This window comes from Clarias gariepinus, chromosome 5 (assembly GCF_024256425.1).
Source record: "Clarias gariepinus isolate MV-2021 ecotype Netherlands chromosome 5, CGAR_prim_01v2, whole genome shotgun sequence".
Taxonomy (NCBI): domain Eukaryota; kingdom Metazoa; phylum Chordata; class Actinopteri; order Siluriformes; family Clariidae; genus Clarias; species Clarias gariepinus.
The window spans coordinates 2387618-2405037 of record NC_071104.1 but is presented as its reverse complement, the minus strand read 5'-3'; positions in this window follow the sequence as shown (position 1 = coordinate 2405037).

Genomic DNA, 17420 nt, shown 5'->3' with positions numbered 1-17420 from the left:
CATTTATACATAAAATCCTATTAACTATTTGGAAGCTAAGCAAGAATCAGTATGAAACATGAAAAAGTTTTTAAAAGTTGCCAATAAATTAATATTGTGATGTGAAATTATTTTTCAGATTGAAAGAGCTCTGGGGTGTTTTGCCAGGCAGAAGCGTGGAGAGCAGCCCGCCTTGCCACCTCTGCTACTGCCATGGTGCGGAATCTGCTGCTGGCACCTTCGACTTGGAGACTTTGCTGCAACCTGAATGGTACAAAACATGTTCCTAATCTCTTCTGTCCTTGGAAAAAAAAAAAAAAAAAGTCAGTCATGTTCTGTGGAATAAATTATGTTTGTGTGCGGGCCATCGCTTTTTTACTTGCCAATTTTGTATTATCTTGAACCTCAAGAAAACGTGATGTGTATATAAAAAAACTCTTGCTTTCTCCACCTTAATTTTACCCCCCTTTAATAATAATTTTAAAATATTACTTTAAGGTGAAAAGCCAACCAGAGGGGATGGGGAGCAGCTGGTCGCGTTTATTAGGCATTAGAGACTGCATAAGGTAGGGCACCCATTATTGTTACTGTATCTGCTTGGGACCTATATACTAATTCATCGCTTGCTCACTTCTTAATCCTACCTTTCCTTTAAAGCCACATCTCTGGGGTATTGCACTATAAAGGTGTGTAGTCCTCTATTTTGTAGAACATATAGTGTAGCAAATAACCTCGTGGGACTAATTGTTGTCGTCTGAAGTTTTAATAAATAATCATTTTTTATTATTATTATACTGTCTTATTATTTTTGTCTTTTCTAGATGCTACATTGAAGAAGTGGCCGGCAGCCACCCGACGGCAGACAGGCACATCTATCAATTCAAAGCTCACGAAGCTGAGAAGGTCCTCAAAATAAATATATGTCTTCCTGTTGAGTTTTTTTGTCTTATTTTTGTTCTTGTACTATATTTTTGTTCTTTTACTATTTGATTGTTCTTAAAAAAATAAAAAAATTAAATTTCTACATTTTGGGCTTTTATTTATGTTGTCTAACAGCTATGGATTTTAATAATTTTACTAATATCTTGGTAAAAATATAGGTACATATATGCACATAGGTACATGTATGCATATATATATGTACATATAATATAGGAAAACGGCCAATTTTATATATGTCACATATATGTCTATATATATATATATAGATAGGTAGGTACATATATGCACATATATATGTACATATAATATAGGAAAACGGCCAATTTTATATATGTCACATATATGTCTATATAGGTACATATATGCACGCATATATGCACGCATGCATACATGTACACATATATGTGCATATATGTACATATAATATAGGAAAACGGCCAATTTTATATATGTCACATATATTAAAAACCTATATCAAACCTATATTAAAACATATATGTTTTATATAGGTTTTTTCCGTGTGGGAACGAATGGAGAAAGCGCAGTCAAAGCCCGGGGATTCTGCATTCCGCGAGGGCCAGTCGTGAATAGCTGACACTCAGTGACAGCCAATGAAATTGAAGCATTTTTGCCACTTTCCACGTGGTGTGGCGTTGCTTAAATAATATCCGTATAATATCCGTATATCCTATAAAATCGTCCAGACCCTGGTTCGAATCCCGCTCTGGGTGAAAATGTAATAAATGTGAATCCTTTGTTTTACACTTTTTGCTTATGATAATCATTAAATTATAGCAACTGTGAGGTGAGTGCTATTGTGTTTCATAGCTTAAGCAAAAAAAAAAAGTCTTAATTGCAAACATGCATTTAGTACTGAAGCATAACTTGATAATGTAATGGCTATATCGTGGCATTTTAGCGAATAGCACCGGGATTTTGAGCACTGGCTGGGAATCGAACCCCGGTCTCCCGCATGGCGGGCGAATCACCTACCACTGAGTCTGCATTTAAAGCGCATAAATATAGGCTAACGTCATACATCTTTGTAGTCCTTTTGCAAACGCGCGGGTGCGTTACAATAATAATAATAATAATAAATTTGGAGAACTACTACTACTACTACTAATAATAATTCTGAATGAAAATGAAGAATAAATACATATCAGTTTGAGCTTGACACGTTTATGAGCTCTGTCGCTTGCCGTCAATGGGCGCCTAAGAGACATAACATTTTTCGGCTTCAGTAGACACACAATACTTTAGACTGAAACACGACTGCCCCCTACAGGTATTGAAGGGCGTTTTCACAGCTTGCCGCGCATAGCTGCGGCAAGTCGTGGGATCCCTTTTCCGAAAACGTGCGTTTTTACAGGCCAGATCTGTAGCTCATCTCCATTCGCTGGGTTTGAGACTCAACGCTAGCAAAAGCGTTCTTGTTCCGGCTCAAAGGACAACATACGTGGGTGTCAGATTCTATCACTATGCGGGCACAATTGTCTTCCCCTTGTGTCGAATCCATCCTCAGCGCCCTCAAGGAAATCAGACTAGACCAGAAAGTGACTGTATATCACTTTCGAAAATGTTTAGGCCTCATGGAAGCTGCATCCACAGTGATACCTTTGGGCCTTCTGCACATGAGAGCTTTTCAGTTATGGCTAGGAGCCAGGAGATTTCATACAAGGGCCAATCACCAAAGGCAAATAAGGGTTACAAGCGAAGGACGTCGTACCCTTTCTATGTGGTTCAGACCCTGGTTTCTCACCTTGGGTCCCACTCTAGGTCCGTCTTGTCATCGCAAAATGCTAACGACAGACGTTTCCCTTACCGGCTGGGCAATGGACGTTGGAGAGGTCGTCATCTCGCATGGCACATTAATTGCCTCGAAATGATGGCTCTATTTTTGGCCCTACAGCACTTCCTCTAGCAGCTGAGAGGCTACCATGTTCTAGTGCGGGTGGACAACACATCGGTAGTCTCCTATATAAATCGCCAGGGCAAACTGCACTCGCGCCGCTTGAACGAGCTAGCGCATCAGGTTCTGCTCTGGGCACAGGACAAGTTCATGTCCCTCAGGGCGATTTACATTCCAGGGCACATGAATGTGGGAGCAGATTTACTGTCCAGAGAAGCTGTGTTACACGGGGAATGGAAACTCCACTCCGACGTAGTCAGCCAAATCTGGGAAAAATTCTTTACAGCAGAGGACCTCTTTGCCTCCCAAGAGACAGCACAATGTCCCCTCTACTACGGACTTATCCAGCTCCCCTGGGTCTGGATGCGATGGCCCATACGTTGCCCAATTAACGCCTATATGCGTTTCCTCCAATACCTCTGCTCCCAGGAGTCCCGGCGAGAGCGCCTCTTGGCTCCTCGATGGCTCACCTTGGATGATTTCAGTAAGAAGGGATCTTCTGTCTCAGGTGCAGGGGACAATATTTCAACCCCGACCCAAGCTTTGGAACCTTCACGTTTGGCCCCTGAACGGGACCAACTAAGTTAAGCTGGTCTCCCAGCCAGCGTAATTGACACTATTCTAGCCGCTAGAGCTCCCTCCACTAGGAAAGCTGATGCCCTCAAATGGAATGTTTTTTGAAAGTTGGTGCATGACGAAGCAGGTAGACCCAGTCCACTGCCAAATTGTTATAGTGCTGGAGTTCCTGCAAGATAAGTTGTCCTCGAGCTTGTGCCCTAGTACCCTCAGGACGTACGTGGCTGCTATTTCAGCCTGCCACCTTCCAATCAAGGGTTACTGTGGGAAAACACCCTTTAATTGGCCATTTTATTTGTAGAGCTAAATGGTAAGGCCACCCACTAGAGCCATGACCCCTTCATGGGATTTATCTATTGTGCTTGAAGGTCTAATTGACACTCTTTTCGAACCGCTAGAGTCAGAAGCCTGTCAGGCGCAGCGGTTCGGATCTACGTCCACCGTACCAGCCAGTGGCGTAAATCAGAGCAGCTCTTTATATGCTATGGAGGCCGCAACCGGGGGGCGGCCGCCACTACACAGACCTTGTCACACTGGGTGAGAGATGCTATTGCTCTCCCCTATAAGGCGCGTGGGCTCACTTCGCCTCTAGGAATCAGGGCTCATTCAACCAGGGGGATTGCTTCATCTATTGCACCAGCAAGAGGTATTCCCCTGCAACAAGTGTGTGACGCGGCGGGCTGGTCCTCTCCGCACACATTTGTTAGGAACATCCAGACTATAAAATCTGTCACTTCTAGCTCACGAGTCCTCGAGTCAGCTTCCCAGACATTCTGAGGCCTGTCGGCCTTGTGCGCACACGCTACACAATGCGGAGTCCAGACACTTGCAGTGCGGCGACGTTGGTACTCTCGTTCCCATAGCGTTTTCACGCAGCATCGAGTGTAGCCTTTGAAAGGGAACGTCTCGGGTTACTTTGCTGTAACCCTGTTACCTGAAAAGATGGGAACGAGATGCTGCGTCCCAATGTCGCACTGCCCACGTGACCGGACGTCCGTTCAGACAAATTAACCTCAGAAATCTGCAGGTGCATCTAATTAGATGACGTCACCTGACCGAGGTTATAAAAGCCAAAATTTGGCGTGTTTGATTCACACATGCTTCACAACAGAATTTCATGCAGCATTTCGTTCCCGCCTTTTCAGGGAACAGGGTTACAGCAAAGTAACCCGAGACGTTACCTAGCCTTGCAGTCATCTCCATTTATACACATTTGTAAAACAGAATGGGTCTCGAACTTCATGACTTCAAGCATTGTCCTATGATAGGATACCATTTTTCATTTCATCCCTGCTGGATATTCCACGGTCAACTGTAAGTACTGGTTTTGGCAAATGGAAGCGTTTAGAGTCAACAGCTACTCAGCCATGAGGCGCAAAACCAGCAGCCGTGTGCATACCATCCCACACCTTTGAGATAAACTGGAACAGAGATTGTAAGCCAGACCCTCTCGTCCAACGTCAGAGCCTGACCTCATAAATGTTTTACAGAATGAACGGGCACAAATTCCGACAGAAATGCTTCAGCATCTTGTGGAAAGCCCTCCAAGACAAATGGAAGCCGTTATAGCTGCAAAGGGGGGGGGGGGGGTCAACTCCATATTAAGGTCTATGGATTTAAATTCAATGTCAATAAAGTCGCTGCTGGTGTAATGGTCAGGTGTCCCAATACTTTTGTCTATATAATGTATATAGAAATTAATAGTGGGGCAGAGATTGTCAGTACAGCACCATGCAGGGTCATTTAAAAAGTATTTTTGGGATTGTTAGTCCTCAGTGGAAAACGTATTGAAAGTATTTTACAATGAATTAAACTGTTATTGATTTTTAGATGAAAGATTCAATTACTGAGGGTTCAGACGAGCTCTTTGATAGTACTTCAGACAATGGAGAGGAGTATGTCCCAGACTCCAAAGATGAAAATGAATAGAGTAGTTCAGGGAGTTGTTCATCCATTAAACCATATCCAGTGCATCAGTCAGACCCAGCTCAAGCCACCAGTTCTGTCCCCGATAGCACCACCCATGGAGAAAGTGTTATAGAAAAGAACAGTCAGGAGACCATGGAGCTAAGTGAATATTCTGAAGACAGTTCAGACAGTGATGCACCAAGCAGCAGTCTTCAGAAATCAGCACAAGTAATAGTCAGATCTGTTAAAAGAAAAAGTGATGGTGCTAGATTATATAGCAAGACCACTACTGCCTATTTTGTCTCAAATCTTTCTGCAAAATGGCAAGACATTTGGAATATGTGCATTCAGCTGAAAAACCAGTAGCTACTGAGTGCAATTTTCCAAAGGGTTCTAAACAAAGAAAAATGATTTTTGATGATTTCCGCCACAGAGGCAACTTTGTACATAATGCAGCTGTGATAAAGTCAGTCCAAGGGGAGCTAGTTCCAATCAGACAACCCTTCAAAAAAAAACAAAAGGCAGTGACTTCATGCCTTGTGCATATTGTCAAGGACTGTTTGACCGGAGAGCTTTCTGTAAATTAGGCCCTACACATTCCATTCCAAAGCCTGGAAAAAACCATGTCCAAGCCCTCTGTACACATGTGCAACTTGTACCTTCGAACATAAGCAAATCACTATGGAAGACAATAAGCCATATGAGTCCAGATGAAATAACAGCTGCTGTAAAAAAAAAAAAAAAAAAAAAAAAAAAACATCTGCATTATTCAGTCAGACGAACACTTGCTTAACAAAGGTGGATCATCTAAGAATGAGGCATATGTCTGACAGAAGTTACGGGAACTAGGAAAGTTACTGATCAGTGGCAGCAAAGTTGCATCTTTGAAAAAGATTGAAGATTTCATAGATCCACACAACTATATGAAGACGGTTCAAGCTGTCAGACATGTATGAGGATATGATGAAAAAACAATATATGTACAGAACACCTTCTCTCTCAAAAAACTTGGAATAAGTCTAATGAAGATTAGTAAGCTTACAAAAACAAAAGCTTTGATAAACAAAGATCTTGACTTGGCACAGAAAGTCACTGACTTTTAAGACGTGCATAAAGAAAGGTGGTGTGATTTGATCTCTGCAACAGCTGCACGAAATATGGAAGAAATTAAGTGGAATGCACCTACACTGTTGCCTTTTACAAAAGATATACAAAAGCTTTATGCATTTCTTAACAAAACACATGATGGATACTTTCAACAGTGATCTTTAGAGCCTTTAACAAAATGCTGGTCTGAACTTGCCAAGACCATTCTGACTCAAATCATCCTGTTCAACCGTCGCAGAGAGGGTGAGGTATCTAATATGCCTTTATCTGCATTTTTGACCAAGGACACCACTAAACCCCATGCTGATATAGATTGAGCATTGTCTGAGGTTGAGAAAAAATTATGCTGGCATTTCTCATGAATTGTCATCAGAGGAAAAGGGGACGTCCGGTTCCCATTCTGTTGACACCCAAAATGATGGCTGCTTTGGAGTTGATTGTAAAGAATAGGGAGGCTTGTGGAGTGTTAAAATTCAATTTAATTCAATTAAATTTTATTTGTATAGCGCTTTTAGCAATTTATTGCCGCAAAGCAGCTTTACACAATCAAAAGAATTATTTAAGTTTGTATGAAATGTGAATTTGTATGAATCAAAATGGTCAGTTTGTCCCTGGTGAGCAAGCCGAGGGTGACAGTGGCAAGGAAAAACTCCCTGAGATGGTAATAGGAAGAAACCTTGAGAGGAACCAGACTTAACAGGGAACCCATCCTCATTTGGGTGAAACAAAGCAGTAAATGATCATTTATACAGTGTGTTAGGTGGCAGGCAGTTCAGCTATAATAGCTGATATTAATTGATGTTAATATAGAGTCCAGGTAGTTATTGAAGACCCTGGGAGACTTGTAAGAAGTTCCAGTCCTGAAATATCGAACTGTCAAGTTCCCAGAGAAACAGTTGCCAACACCAGTCAAGGCCAGAACCATTTTCTAGGTAGAGAGAATCATCCCCAGACACATCCCAGAAAGACACACGGGGCATCCATGTGACGAGATCTTCAGCCAGAAGCGGGGCACCAGGATGGGTCAGACAGGTCTGGGAGGGCAGAGGGAGTCTGGATCACTGGCAGCTCGGGAACGACATGTGTAGCTCGACAGAGAGAGAAAGAGTGAAAGGGGGAGACAGGAGGAGAGAGGAAAGAGAAAGAGGGGGGAAGAGAAGAAGAGGAGAGATGGCAGGTATGGTTACAGTCACACAATGTATAATGTGAATGTATATTAACTGTAGGGCGTGTAAAAGAAAATGTTTATCTTTTTGCCCGGCCAACTGCAGTGTTCCATTACAGAGGCTCGGACTGTATACGCTACTTTGCCAAGCATTGCGGTGCGGATTTTACAAGTGCACTTACATCCACAAAATTACGAAAGCAAGCAGTGACACTTTTGACAGTTCTAAACTTGAGAGTCACAGACTTTGATCAATTAGCAAACTTTCTTGGACACGATATTCAAATTCATCAGGAATACTATCGCCTTCCTGAAAAGACTCTACAGCTTGCAAAAGTCAGCAAAGTCCTTATGGCTCTAGAATAAGGAAGAGTTGGCCAATTTAAAGGCAAGAATTTGGATGAGATCACTATTGACCCAAATGGTATATAAAATACATTTAATTAATTTTATTATTGTTAATTAACTCAGCTACTAGTCTTGGTGTATGTTTGAATATTTCTTTAATATAAGCCACATTAAGCATAAAAAGCCTATGGTGTAAGAACTGACATTATGCATATTTATCATATTTCTTTATTGCAGAGGAGATGGAGTTAAATAATGAAGTGATGAGCGAGGAGGGTGAAAACTGAAGAACACAAAAGGTATTAATTTTCCAAATTGATAATAAGCATAATGTTAGTACACAAACTATTGGAGCAAGTTGTAACAAGTGAGCCTTTTATTGTGGGCATTATAAGGTACACCTGTGCACTACTCATGATGTCAGATCAGCATCTTGATGTGGCACACCTGTGAGGTGGGATGGATTATTTCAGCAAAGCAGAAGTGCTCACCATCACACATTTAGACTGATTTGTGAACAAAATGTGGATCTTTAAGTCCATCTCATGAAAAATCGGAGCAGAAACAAAGGTGTTGCGTTTATATTTTTGTTGAGTGTGTATATATATATATAAAATGGCTGGGAGTACATTATCATGCACACAGCATGTATAGCATGTGCAGCACATTCACCCGAGAACCTACCTCCACGCACATTTCACATGTCACACACACACCACACACAAACAGGGCCGAAGCCACTAACCCAAACACTGCCTGTGTTTTCCCGCGAGATGCTGCAATTTAGCGTGCGGCGTGCTGCGACTTGCCGTAAGCAACATTTGGGAATTTAAATAAATGTGTTGTGCTTCACTGAATATCCGCCAGATGGCGCATGGAAGGAAATTATCTAAACGCCGGACCAAGTACTGTACAACGAAGAATTGTATATAATTACTTAGCCTAAAACAATATTGTTTCCAATGCTGAAGCAAACATGAATTTTACAACAGATCTTTCATGATGAATATGTGTATATGTGCTTCATATTATTTTCATAATGATGAAATGAGATGCCCAAATTCATGCTCTAAAAGTTTCTTATATAGTTTTTGTAATGTCTTAACAGGGACAAAACAGTGAAAGACATGGCAATGTCTTGGTTTAATTGGTGTTGAAATTAATTTTATTTCCGGATAGTAGGCTATATTTTCCTCACTAGTTAGGCGGCCTCCCCTTCAGATATGCGTAGAAGCGGGGCTGCGGAATTAGGCACGGATGGTGAGCTCTCCTTGCTAATGATCCCGGGCTTGCAAACCGCGCTATGAAATACTCGGGGTTTGTTGGTTTACAGTGGATTTTACTACACGGTGTGAGTGAGACGCGCGCACAACAACGCAGAAGTGCACGTTCCATTTGCAAGCGGGGCAAATGGAACGCGCCCCAGGGACTTTAAAGAAGAGCCAGCGCAAGCGGACGGAGGCAGGAGCTGCTGTCCGCGGATGGCCGTCGTACTCGTATTTTATAGCGCGGGGTGCAAGCCCGGGATCATTGGCATGCGGGGTGCAAGCCCGGGATCATTGACATGCTGGTGATAGCTCACCAGCATGTCATATGGGCATCATAAGATTTGTATTGAAAACTTAACTAAAAAGTGGCAGCTGGCACGCCTAAAAATAGACGCAGGTTAATTTTTTTATAGTCTAAATTAAAATCCTCCTCTTTAGTGCCTCCTATTCCTATTAGTCCTATTGTTCTTTTAGTGTCACTGTGTGAGCTTTACAATGCCAGACAACATTTAAATGCAAATTATTCACTCTCCCCAAGTGTGAATCAGCTGTTCTCACCTATACATTCAGAGGAACTGTAATGCCTCTTAAATCTGAGGCTTTTCTAAAGACTTTCAGGCCCTTTTTTTAAAAAATTTGTGTAAATTTAATCTTCTGGATTCTAGATTCTAAAGTTGACATTGTTAACCTTTTTTAATCCTTGGAATGGAAGAAATTGATTGTTTTTACAATTGTTTTTTGTCCTACAATGTCCCGAAATGTTTTCATGATAACTCACAAATATGCAAAGAAAAAAACTTTCCTACTGTATGTAGAATCAGCGCTTAACTGCACGCATAAAGTTTTGTAAATTCATTTAATGTTTAACTTGTACCTCATGAGGTTTTGCCAGCAGTGGTACTGCGCAACGGGGGTCATTATTTACTATTAAAGAAACTTATGATGATCTGCCACGGCATGCGCCCAAATCTACTATTGCTACTCGCTCACTCTGTAGGCTCCCTGAATAGGCGGCAAAGGGACGGAGCCGTCTATTCGTTCCGGCTGGCGATAAATAACGTTAGTAGGATCTCGGGCTTGCTCCACATTATAAAAGCAAGGCGCGGAGTTTAGTCTGAGGTCCGGGAAGTACTTGATGTGGTGGAAAATAGGCAGTGGCAGTTCTACACTGAAATGCTCCCCGGGCGAGACCCCAAAACCCTCACCCCCATCTCTGTCGAGAAAGCGCTGCGCAATGTGTATAAATCATTGTGTGTGTGTATAATATGAAATTTTATTTGATATAGGTATATATTTACTTATGCTAGGGTACTTTTACTATGCTAAATTTATGAATTACACTCAAAGTATCAAATCCAACTATGAAGTCTGATTTAATTGTTACCATTAAACATTTTATATCTACTTATTTTTCTATTTATGTTTTGCTGGCGAAATACATTTTAAGCAGAGACGTCTGCTCCGTCTTGTTAATTTGTTTTAAAACCCCCAAGTCTCCGAATTCCCCCAGCAGCAAAACCGGTTTGATGACTTCACACCTATTGTGAATGAAAGGTAAGATGGGGGATTACAGTAACTGTGGGTGCGCTTCACCTCGGAGCGTGCTGTTGCGTTGTATTCAATGAATAGACTAAAACAAAATCATGTTTGCTTCAGCATTGGAAACCATATTGTATTAGGCTAACTTTATTAAAGATTATACACTTTTGTATTCTTTGTCCAAACACGTGGGTATCTTTAAATTTTTAGATATTGATCCTTTCTCGATGCAGCAAATTTTCTGAGCAAATTATTAATAATTTCCATAAATGAAAAGGCGGAAGAAGAAAAGGTTACGCGAAAATAAGAAAAAGCTTTAAAGGTAAATGCTGTGAAATGCCTTAAATTCAAGACAATAGTGCCAAAATGTATCATTTACATGCTGTTAGAAAATATTCTTTGCGTTGTCGCTTATTGAGTCACAAGGGTGGTAAAAAGCATTCATTATTCAAAGTTATTCATATCAGTGTAGTTAGTATGATTTTGAAAGTGCTATAACTCCACCTGGCACAGTTTAATCCCAGTGGAACAATCTGACTACATGTGCAGTGCCATAAAAAAAAAGTATTTGCCCCTTTCTGGGTTTTTTTTCTTTGCATATTTGTCACCCTTGTATGGGTAGAATTTCACCTAAACACTTTATAAGAAAAGGACAGATTGGCCTTTTTTGTGAGTTATTATGAACATTTTGCATTTGGGGATATCATCTTAATGCATTGTAAGACATACCACTCATCAGTGATGGTCATCATCAGTAGGCACTGGTTCATCAACACGTCTCCCCTGATCTACTGTACCAGAGGCAAGTAAAAAGAATGGCAATCAAACTGAATAAAATTAGTAGCAGCATTAACTCGTGCTAGTAATTATTATGGTAGTCAATATTAATTCAAAATAATGTTTCTCAGCATTATTTTGTATTAATATTGACTACCATAATAATTAAAATAAGTGACTAGTCTACTAGCGTAAGCTACTGCTGCTACTGATTTTATTTCAGCTTTTACCTGGTAAGTTATATTGCCATTCCTTTTAAAATATTGTCTTTATAGATTTATATGTTGTCTTGATGTTCTTTTCTTCGTTTCTTTGTTTTACTAATATGACCCAATATATGTTCAGTGATACTTCAAATAACATGTTTAAATAGCATTGATTTCTGTATTGTGTTATATTTTTATACTAGTAACTGGTGTTAAAAATGTATCTCTACGTTAATTAGCCAATGTATTATGGTGTGGGCTGCTGTGGGCCAGGAAGTCCAGGGCCACTTTTTGGTCCCAGTCCGCCCCTGGCAATAATGAATGGAGAAAGCGCAGTCAAAGCCCGGGGATTCTGTGTTTCCCGGGGGGCCAGTCGTGAATAGCCAATGAATTTAAAGCATTTTGCGGCTTTCCACGTGGTTTGGCGTTGCTTAAATAATAGTATAAAATCGTCCAGACCCTGGTTCGAATCCCGCTTTGTGTGAAAATGTAATAAATGTGAATCCTTTGTTTTACACATTTTGCTTATGATTATCATTAAATTATAGCAACTTTGAGGTGAGTGCTAATGTGTTTCATAGCTTAGGAAAAAAAATTTCTCAATTGCAAACATGCATTTAGTACTGAAGCATAACTTGATAATGTAATAGCAATATCGTGGCAGGGGGCATTTTAGCGCGTAACACCAGAACTTTGAGCACTGGCTGGGAATCGAACCCGGGTCTTGCGCATGACAGGCGAATCACCTACCACTGAGAATGTTATAGGGTAACATGTCATACATTTTTGTACTCTTTTTGCACACATGCGCGGGTGCGTTACAATAATAATAATAATAATAATAAATTCGGAGAACTACTACTAATAATAATAATTCTGAATGGAGAAAACGCAGTCAAAGAAGTACCATCATTAAAGGAGAAAAGAAAATGAAGAATAAATACATATCAGTTTGAGCTTGACACGTTTATGAGCTGTCAATGGGCGCCCAAGAGACAACACATTTTCGGCTTCAGTAGGCACACAATACTTCAGCCTGAAACACAACCGCCCCTACAGGTAATGAAGGGCATTGGGATCCCTTTTCTCAAAACGTGCGTTTTTAAAGGCCAGGGGCCTCATGTACAAAGTCTTGCATTGAATTCATACTAAAACATTGCGTACGGACAAAGCTGTAAATGTGCGTACGCAGTAAAAAAATCTGATGTATGAAACACTGCGTTCACGGAATCCCACGCATATTCTTTTTCTACATCCGAATTAACGTGAAATTGAGCGCACGTGCACGAGCACAAAAAGCCCTCCCTGCCTCCTCCCCCGTATAAATATGGTAATGACTCCACTTTGGCAAAACCAAATGAAAAAGCAATGGCAAAAGCAAGCAAGAAGAGAAACTTCACAGAATGTGAATTGGAGGTGCTCCTATCAGAGGTAGACCGGATATAAACTGTTATTTGCAAGTTTGTCCTCCGGAATTAATAACAAAATAAAAGAATAAACTTAGCTGAAATAATATCTTTAAATCCATCACTCACCAAGAAGCCACACCCTGCCACCTTGGAGCCTCATCCCAACCATGCTGTTTGTGAGGATGAATGAATCATGGGTTGTCCCAGGCCACCTTGCCACAATATTTGTTAGGCGCATTTGAGCATCACATATAGTTAATTTATTAATTGGAAATGTTTTCGATTCACGTATGCAAATTAGTCTTCAAATGGCGCCTTTATAGCAATGTGCGTGTAGTCGATTGCTCCGATTACATTAGGAAAACCGGCGATCGCTGCAAATTGCGCTTTAATGTTTGGCTGGTCAACTGCATGGTATGGAAACCTGTTACGTGCGGCTGTAGTGCACGTATGTGCGCGTGCGTGGCTGCTGGTGCTGCTCTCTCTCTCCCTGCCTTTCTCTCTCTCCCTCGCTCTCCTTGTTGCAGGAGGTCCCGCCCTGATTGAGCGTGCCGTGACGTGCGATGGGATTGGCTGGCCGTGGAGAAGCACGTCTTTTTAAGATGGCTGGTGAAAGCCGGAAGCGCGCGTTGTTGGATTTGGAGATGTGTATTGTGTTGGCTATTGAATGTAAAACTGTTGGGTCGCGCTGGTATTTTGTGAGTTGGGTGAAGTGTTGGTTTTCTTTTGTTTCAATCTTTGTTTTTGGTTTTGTTGTAAATATTGTAAATAGTTTTCTGTTTGTTTGTACATACTTTTGTTTTCTCTTTGGAAGCAGTAGGGGTAGGGTGCCGTTTTCTTTGGAACCCGTTTTCTCCTGTTTTGTGTTTAGTTAGGAAGTTAGGTTAGTCTATGTATTTTGTTTACGGTTTTTTTTTTCCATAGGTTAGTTAGCTCACGGGAGGAGATAGGGGGAGGGTTTTGTTTATTGTTTTGGCCTTGGCCCAACCCTGAAGCCAAGAGCTTCCCATGTGTGTGTGCGTGTGTGTGCGTGCGTGTGTGTGTAAAAACAAAAATAAAAGACCACGCACACTCTAAAGGTTTCTTTCTTCTTTTTATTTTATCTTTTGTTGCGGCCCTGAACCCTAGACTAAGGGGTTGTAACAAGTGGGGGCTCGTCCGTTCCCCCCGTAACAAGTGGGGGGGCTCAATCGTTACTGAGAGTAACAAGTGGGGCTCGTGTATTGCCCCAGTAACAAGTGTCGACTGTCCATTTCCGAGCATACTCGGCATTGGTTTGTTTGGCTGCTTTCTTAGGTTGGACAGTAGTATAAATAATGGCTTTTGATTTAACAGCTTTTACCCTTGATCCTACCTTAGAGGAATTTGACCGGTGTCGTAGAGACGACTTGTTCAGCATTGCTGAATTTTTTTTAATTGATGTGCCACGTAAGGGTCTGAAAAAGGAAATAAAAAAAATATTGTGTAACATATTAATTGAGCAGTAGATTTTACCTCAGGTGGCTGGAGAGTACACTGAGGATGAGGACGCTTCAACGCCAACGGAGGTCGACGGTAAGCCGTCGGTTACGCCACAGTCACCCTCCACGCCCCCCAGGCATAAGGTAATGAAATCACCCACAATAACACCAATTGACAGATCAGAACAACTTTTGGTTCTTAAAATGAGGGAAGTAGAGCTGGAAATAAAAGGAGAGGAAATGGAGACTCAAAGACTTTGGTTGCCACCCCAGTTTGATGTGAGCAAGCTATTTTATAGCTTTTGAGCATGTGGCGGATGAGCTGGTGAGCATCACCAGCCATCTTAAAAAGACGTGCTTCTCCACGGCCAGCCAATCCCATCGCACGTCACGGCACGCTCAATCAGGGCGGGACCTCCTGCAACAAGGAGAGCGAGGGAGAGAGAGAAAGGCAGGGAGAAAGAGAGCAGCACCAGCAGCCACGCACGCGCACATACGTTACAGTGGCCTAGAGCAATGCGTTGCTTATCGAACAAAGTTTGGATTACGACACGGTCAAACAAACGGTTCTACGTGCTTGAGGTAGTGCACGAGACTTACAGACAAAAATTTAGGTCCCATAGGAAGGCGGATAGACAAACCTTCGTTGAATTTGCCCGTGAGAAACAAACATTATTTGAAAAATGGTGTGCTGCAACGAAAGCTACCACTTTTGAGGCTCTTAGAGAGTTAATCTTGTTGGAGGATTTTAAAAATTGTGTTGTTGAAAATGTTGTATTGCACCTAAATGAACAAAAAGTCACTTCTTTGTCAGCAGCCGCTGTTTTGGCTGATGAGTTTGTTTTGACACACCGTACTGTATTCTCTCCTGCTATAAGAACGAATAAATTCGCTGCCCGTGGGTTTAAAGGGCAGGTGACCTTCAGCAGGCAGTGTGAAACCTGCAAGAGGGGGTGTTTTTAGAAGTTCTCAAAATCACTCAGGAGGAGGTAGGGTCTGTTTTTATTGTTTAGCTCCTGATTATCTAATTTCAGACTGTGAGGCCTGGAAGAAGAAAAATGCATCAGTAAAGTCAAAGTCTGTGGTTTTTATTAAGAAAAAAACAAATCAGATTTTACCTGAACAAACGGTGGCAGCGTATAAGCCTTTCATGTTACAGGGGTGGGTGGCAGACAGCCCTGAAGGCGTGCGCAGAGCAATGTCCATCCTGCGAGATACAGGTGCAGCGCCGACGCTAATGCTAGCTGGTACACTTCCACTGTCTCAGACAACCTATACGGGCACTGATGTTATTTTACGTGGTATCGGAGCAGGCTGTATTACAGTCCCACTTCATAATGTAAATCTGGAAACAGAAATAGTGACTGGCGTAGTATCTATTGGTATTTGTACCGAACTCCCTGTTAAAGGAGTTCAGTTAATCCTAGGAAACGATCTGGCAGGTGGTGTTGTTTTCCCTCACCCTATTGTAACAGAAAAACCAGTGACTGATAATGATGATTTTGATTCCAACTTGCCTAAAGTATTTCCGTTATGTGCAGTTACACGTGCACAGGCACGAAATCTTGATGATGTTGTCGATTTGTCTGATTCTTTTTTACGAACACCTGTTACAAGTAAATTTTGTCAAACCAATGTTGTCTAATGAAACTATTGCACCCTTACAAATGGGCCGTTCGCAATTGGCGGCAGCGCAGAGGGCTGATGTAACATTAGCGAAATATTTTAAAGCTGTATGTGATGAGCTAATGATACCTAATAAAAAATTTAACGTTTTATCTAGATGGCGAAGTGTTAATGAGACGTTGGGAAAATGTTGATATTGTTCAACAAATTGTGGTGCCTGTAACGTATCGACGACAGATATTAAATCTGGCGCATAACCATGTTTTCTCTGGCCATTTGGGGATTACAATGACATATGACCGTATTTTACGATCGTTTTTTTGGCCAGGCATGAAGGCCGATGTTGTTGCTCATTGCAGATCGTGCCATATTTGTTAGGTGACGGGCAAGCCGAATCAAAATGTTCCTCCGGCTCCTTTGCACCCAATTCCTGTAATGGGAGAACCATTCGAGCATGTAATTATTGATTGTGTGGGACCTTTGCCAAAATCGAAAGCAGGTCACCAATTTATACTCACTTTTATCTGTACTGCCACTCGTTTTCCGGAGGCCGTTCCAATGCGCAGTATTAAAGCTAAGCTGGTGACGAAAGAAATAATAAAAAAAAAATTATTGTTTGGGTTGCCAAAAGTGATACAAACTGACCAGGGGTCTAATTTTACCTCGAAGCTGTTTTCTCAGATTCTTCGCGAACTAGCTGTCAAGCATCAGTTGTCGACTGCCTTCCATCCGGAGTCACAAGGCATGTTGGAGAGGTTCCACCAAACTCTCAAGTCCATGCTCCGGGCCTTCTGTCTCGAAACAGGAAAGGATTGGGATGAAGGGCTCCCGATGCTGATGTTTGCGGTACGTGAGACGGTGCAGGAATCATTAGGCTTCAGTCCGGCTGAGCTGGTCTTTGGACACACTGTGCGGGGTCCCCTAAAACTTTTAAAAGAGCAGTTTTTAATCATCGGAGAAAGAAACGGTGACAGTATGTCAGTATGTGACTCAAATTCGACAGCGTTTAAATCGAGTGTTGGGAATGGCAAAGTCGAACTTGGGTTTTAAACAAGAACAAATGAAGCAACATTTTGATTTTAAGAGTGTGGCACGTAATTTTAAACCAGGAGATTTGGTCAGGTTTTCTGGGCCCTATGTGGTGGAAAAGAAAATTAACGAAGTTAATTATCAAATCCGTACTCCTGAGAGACGAAAG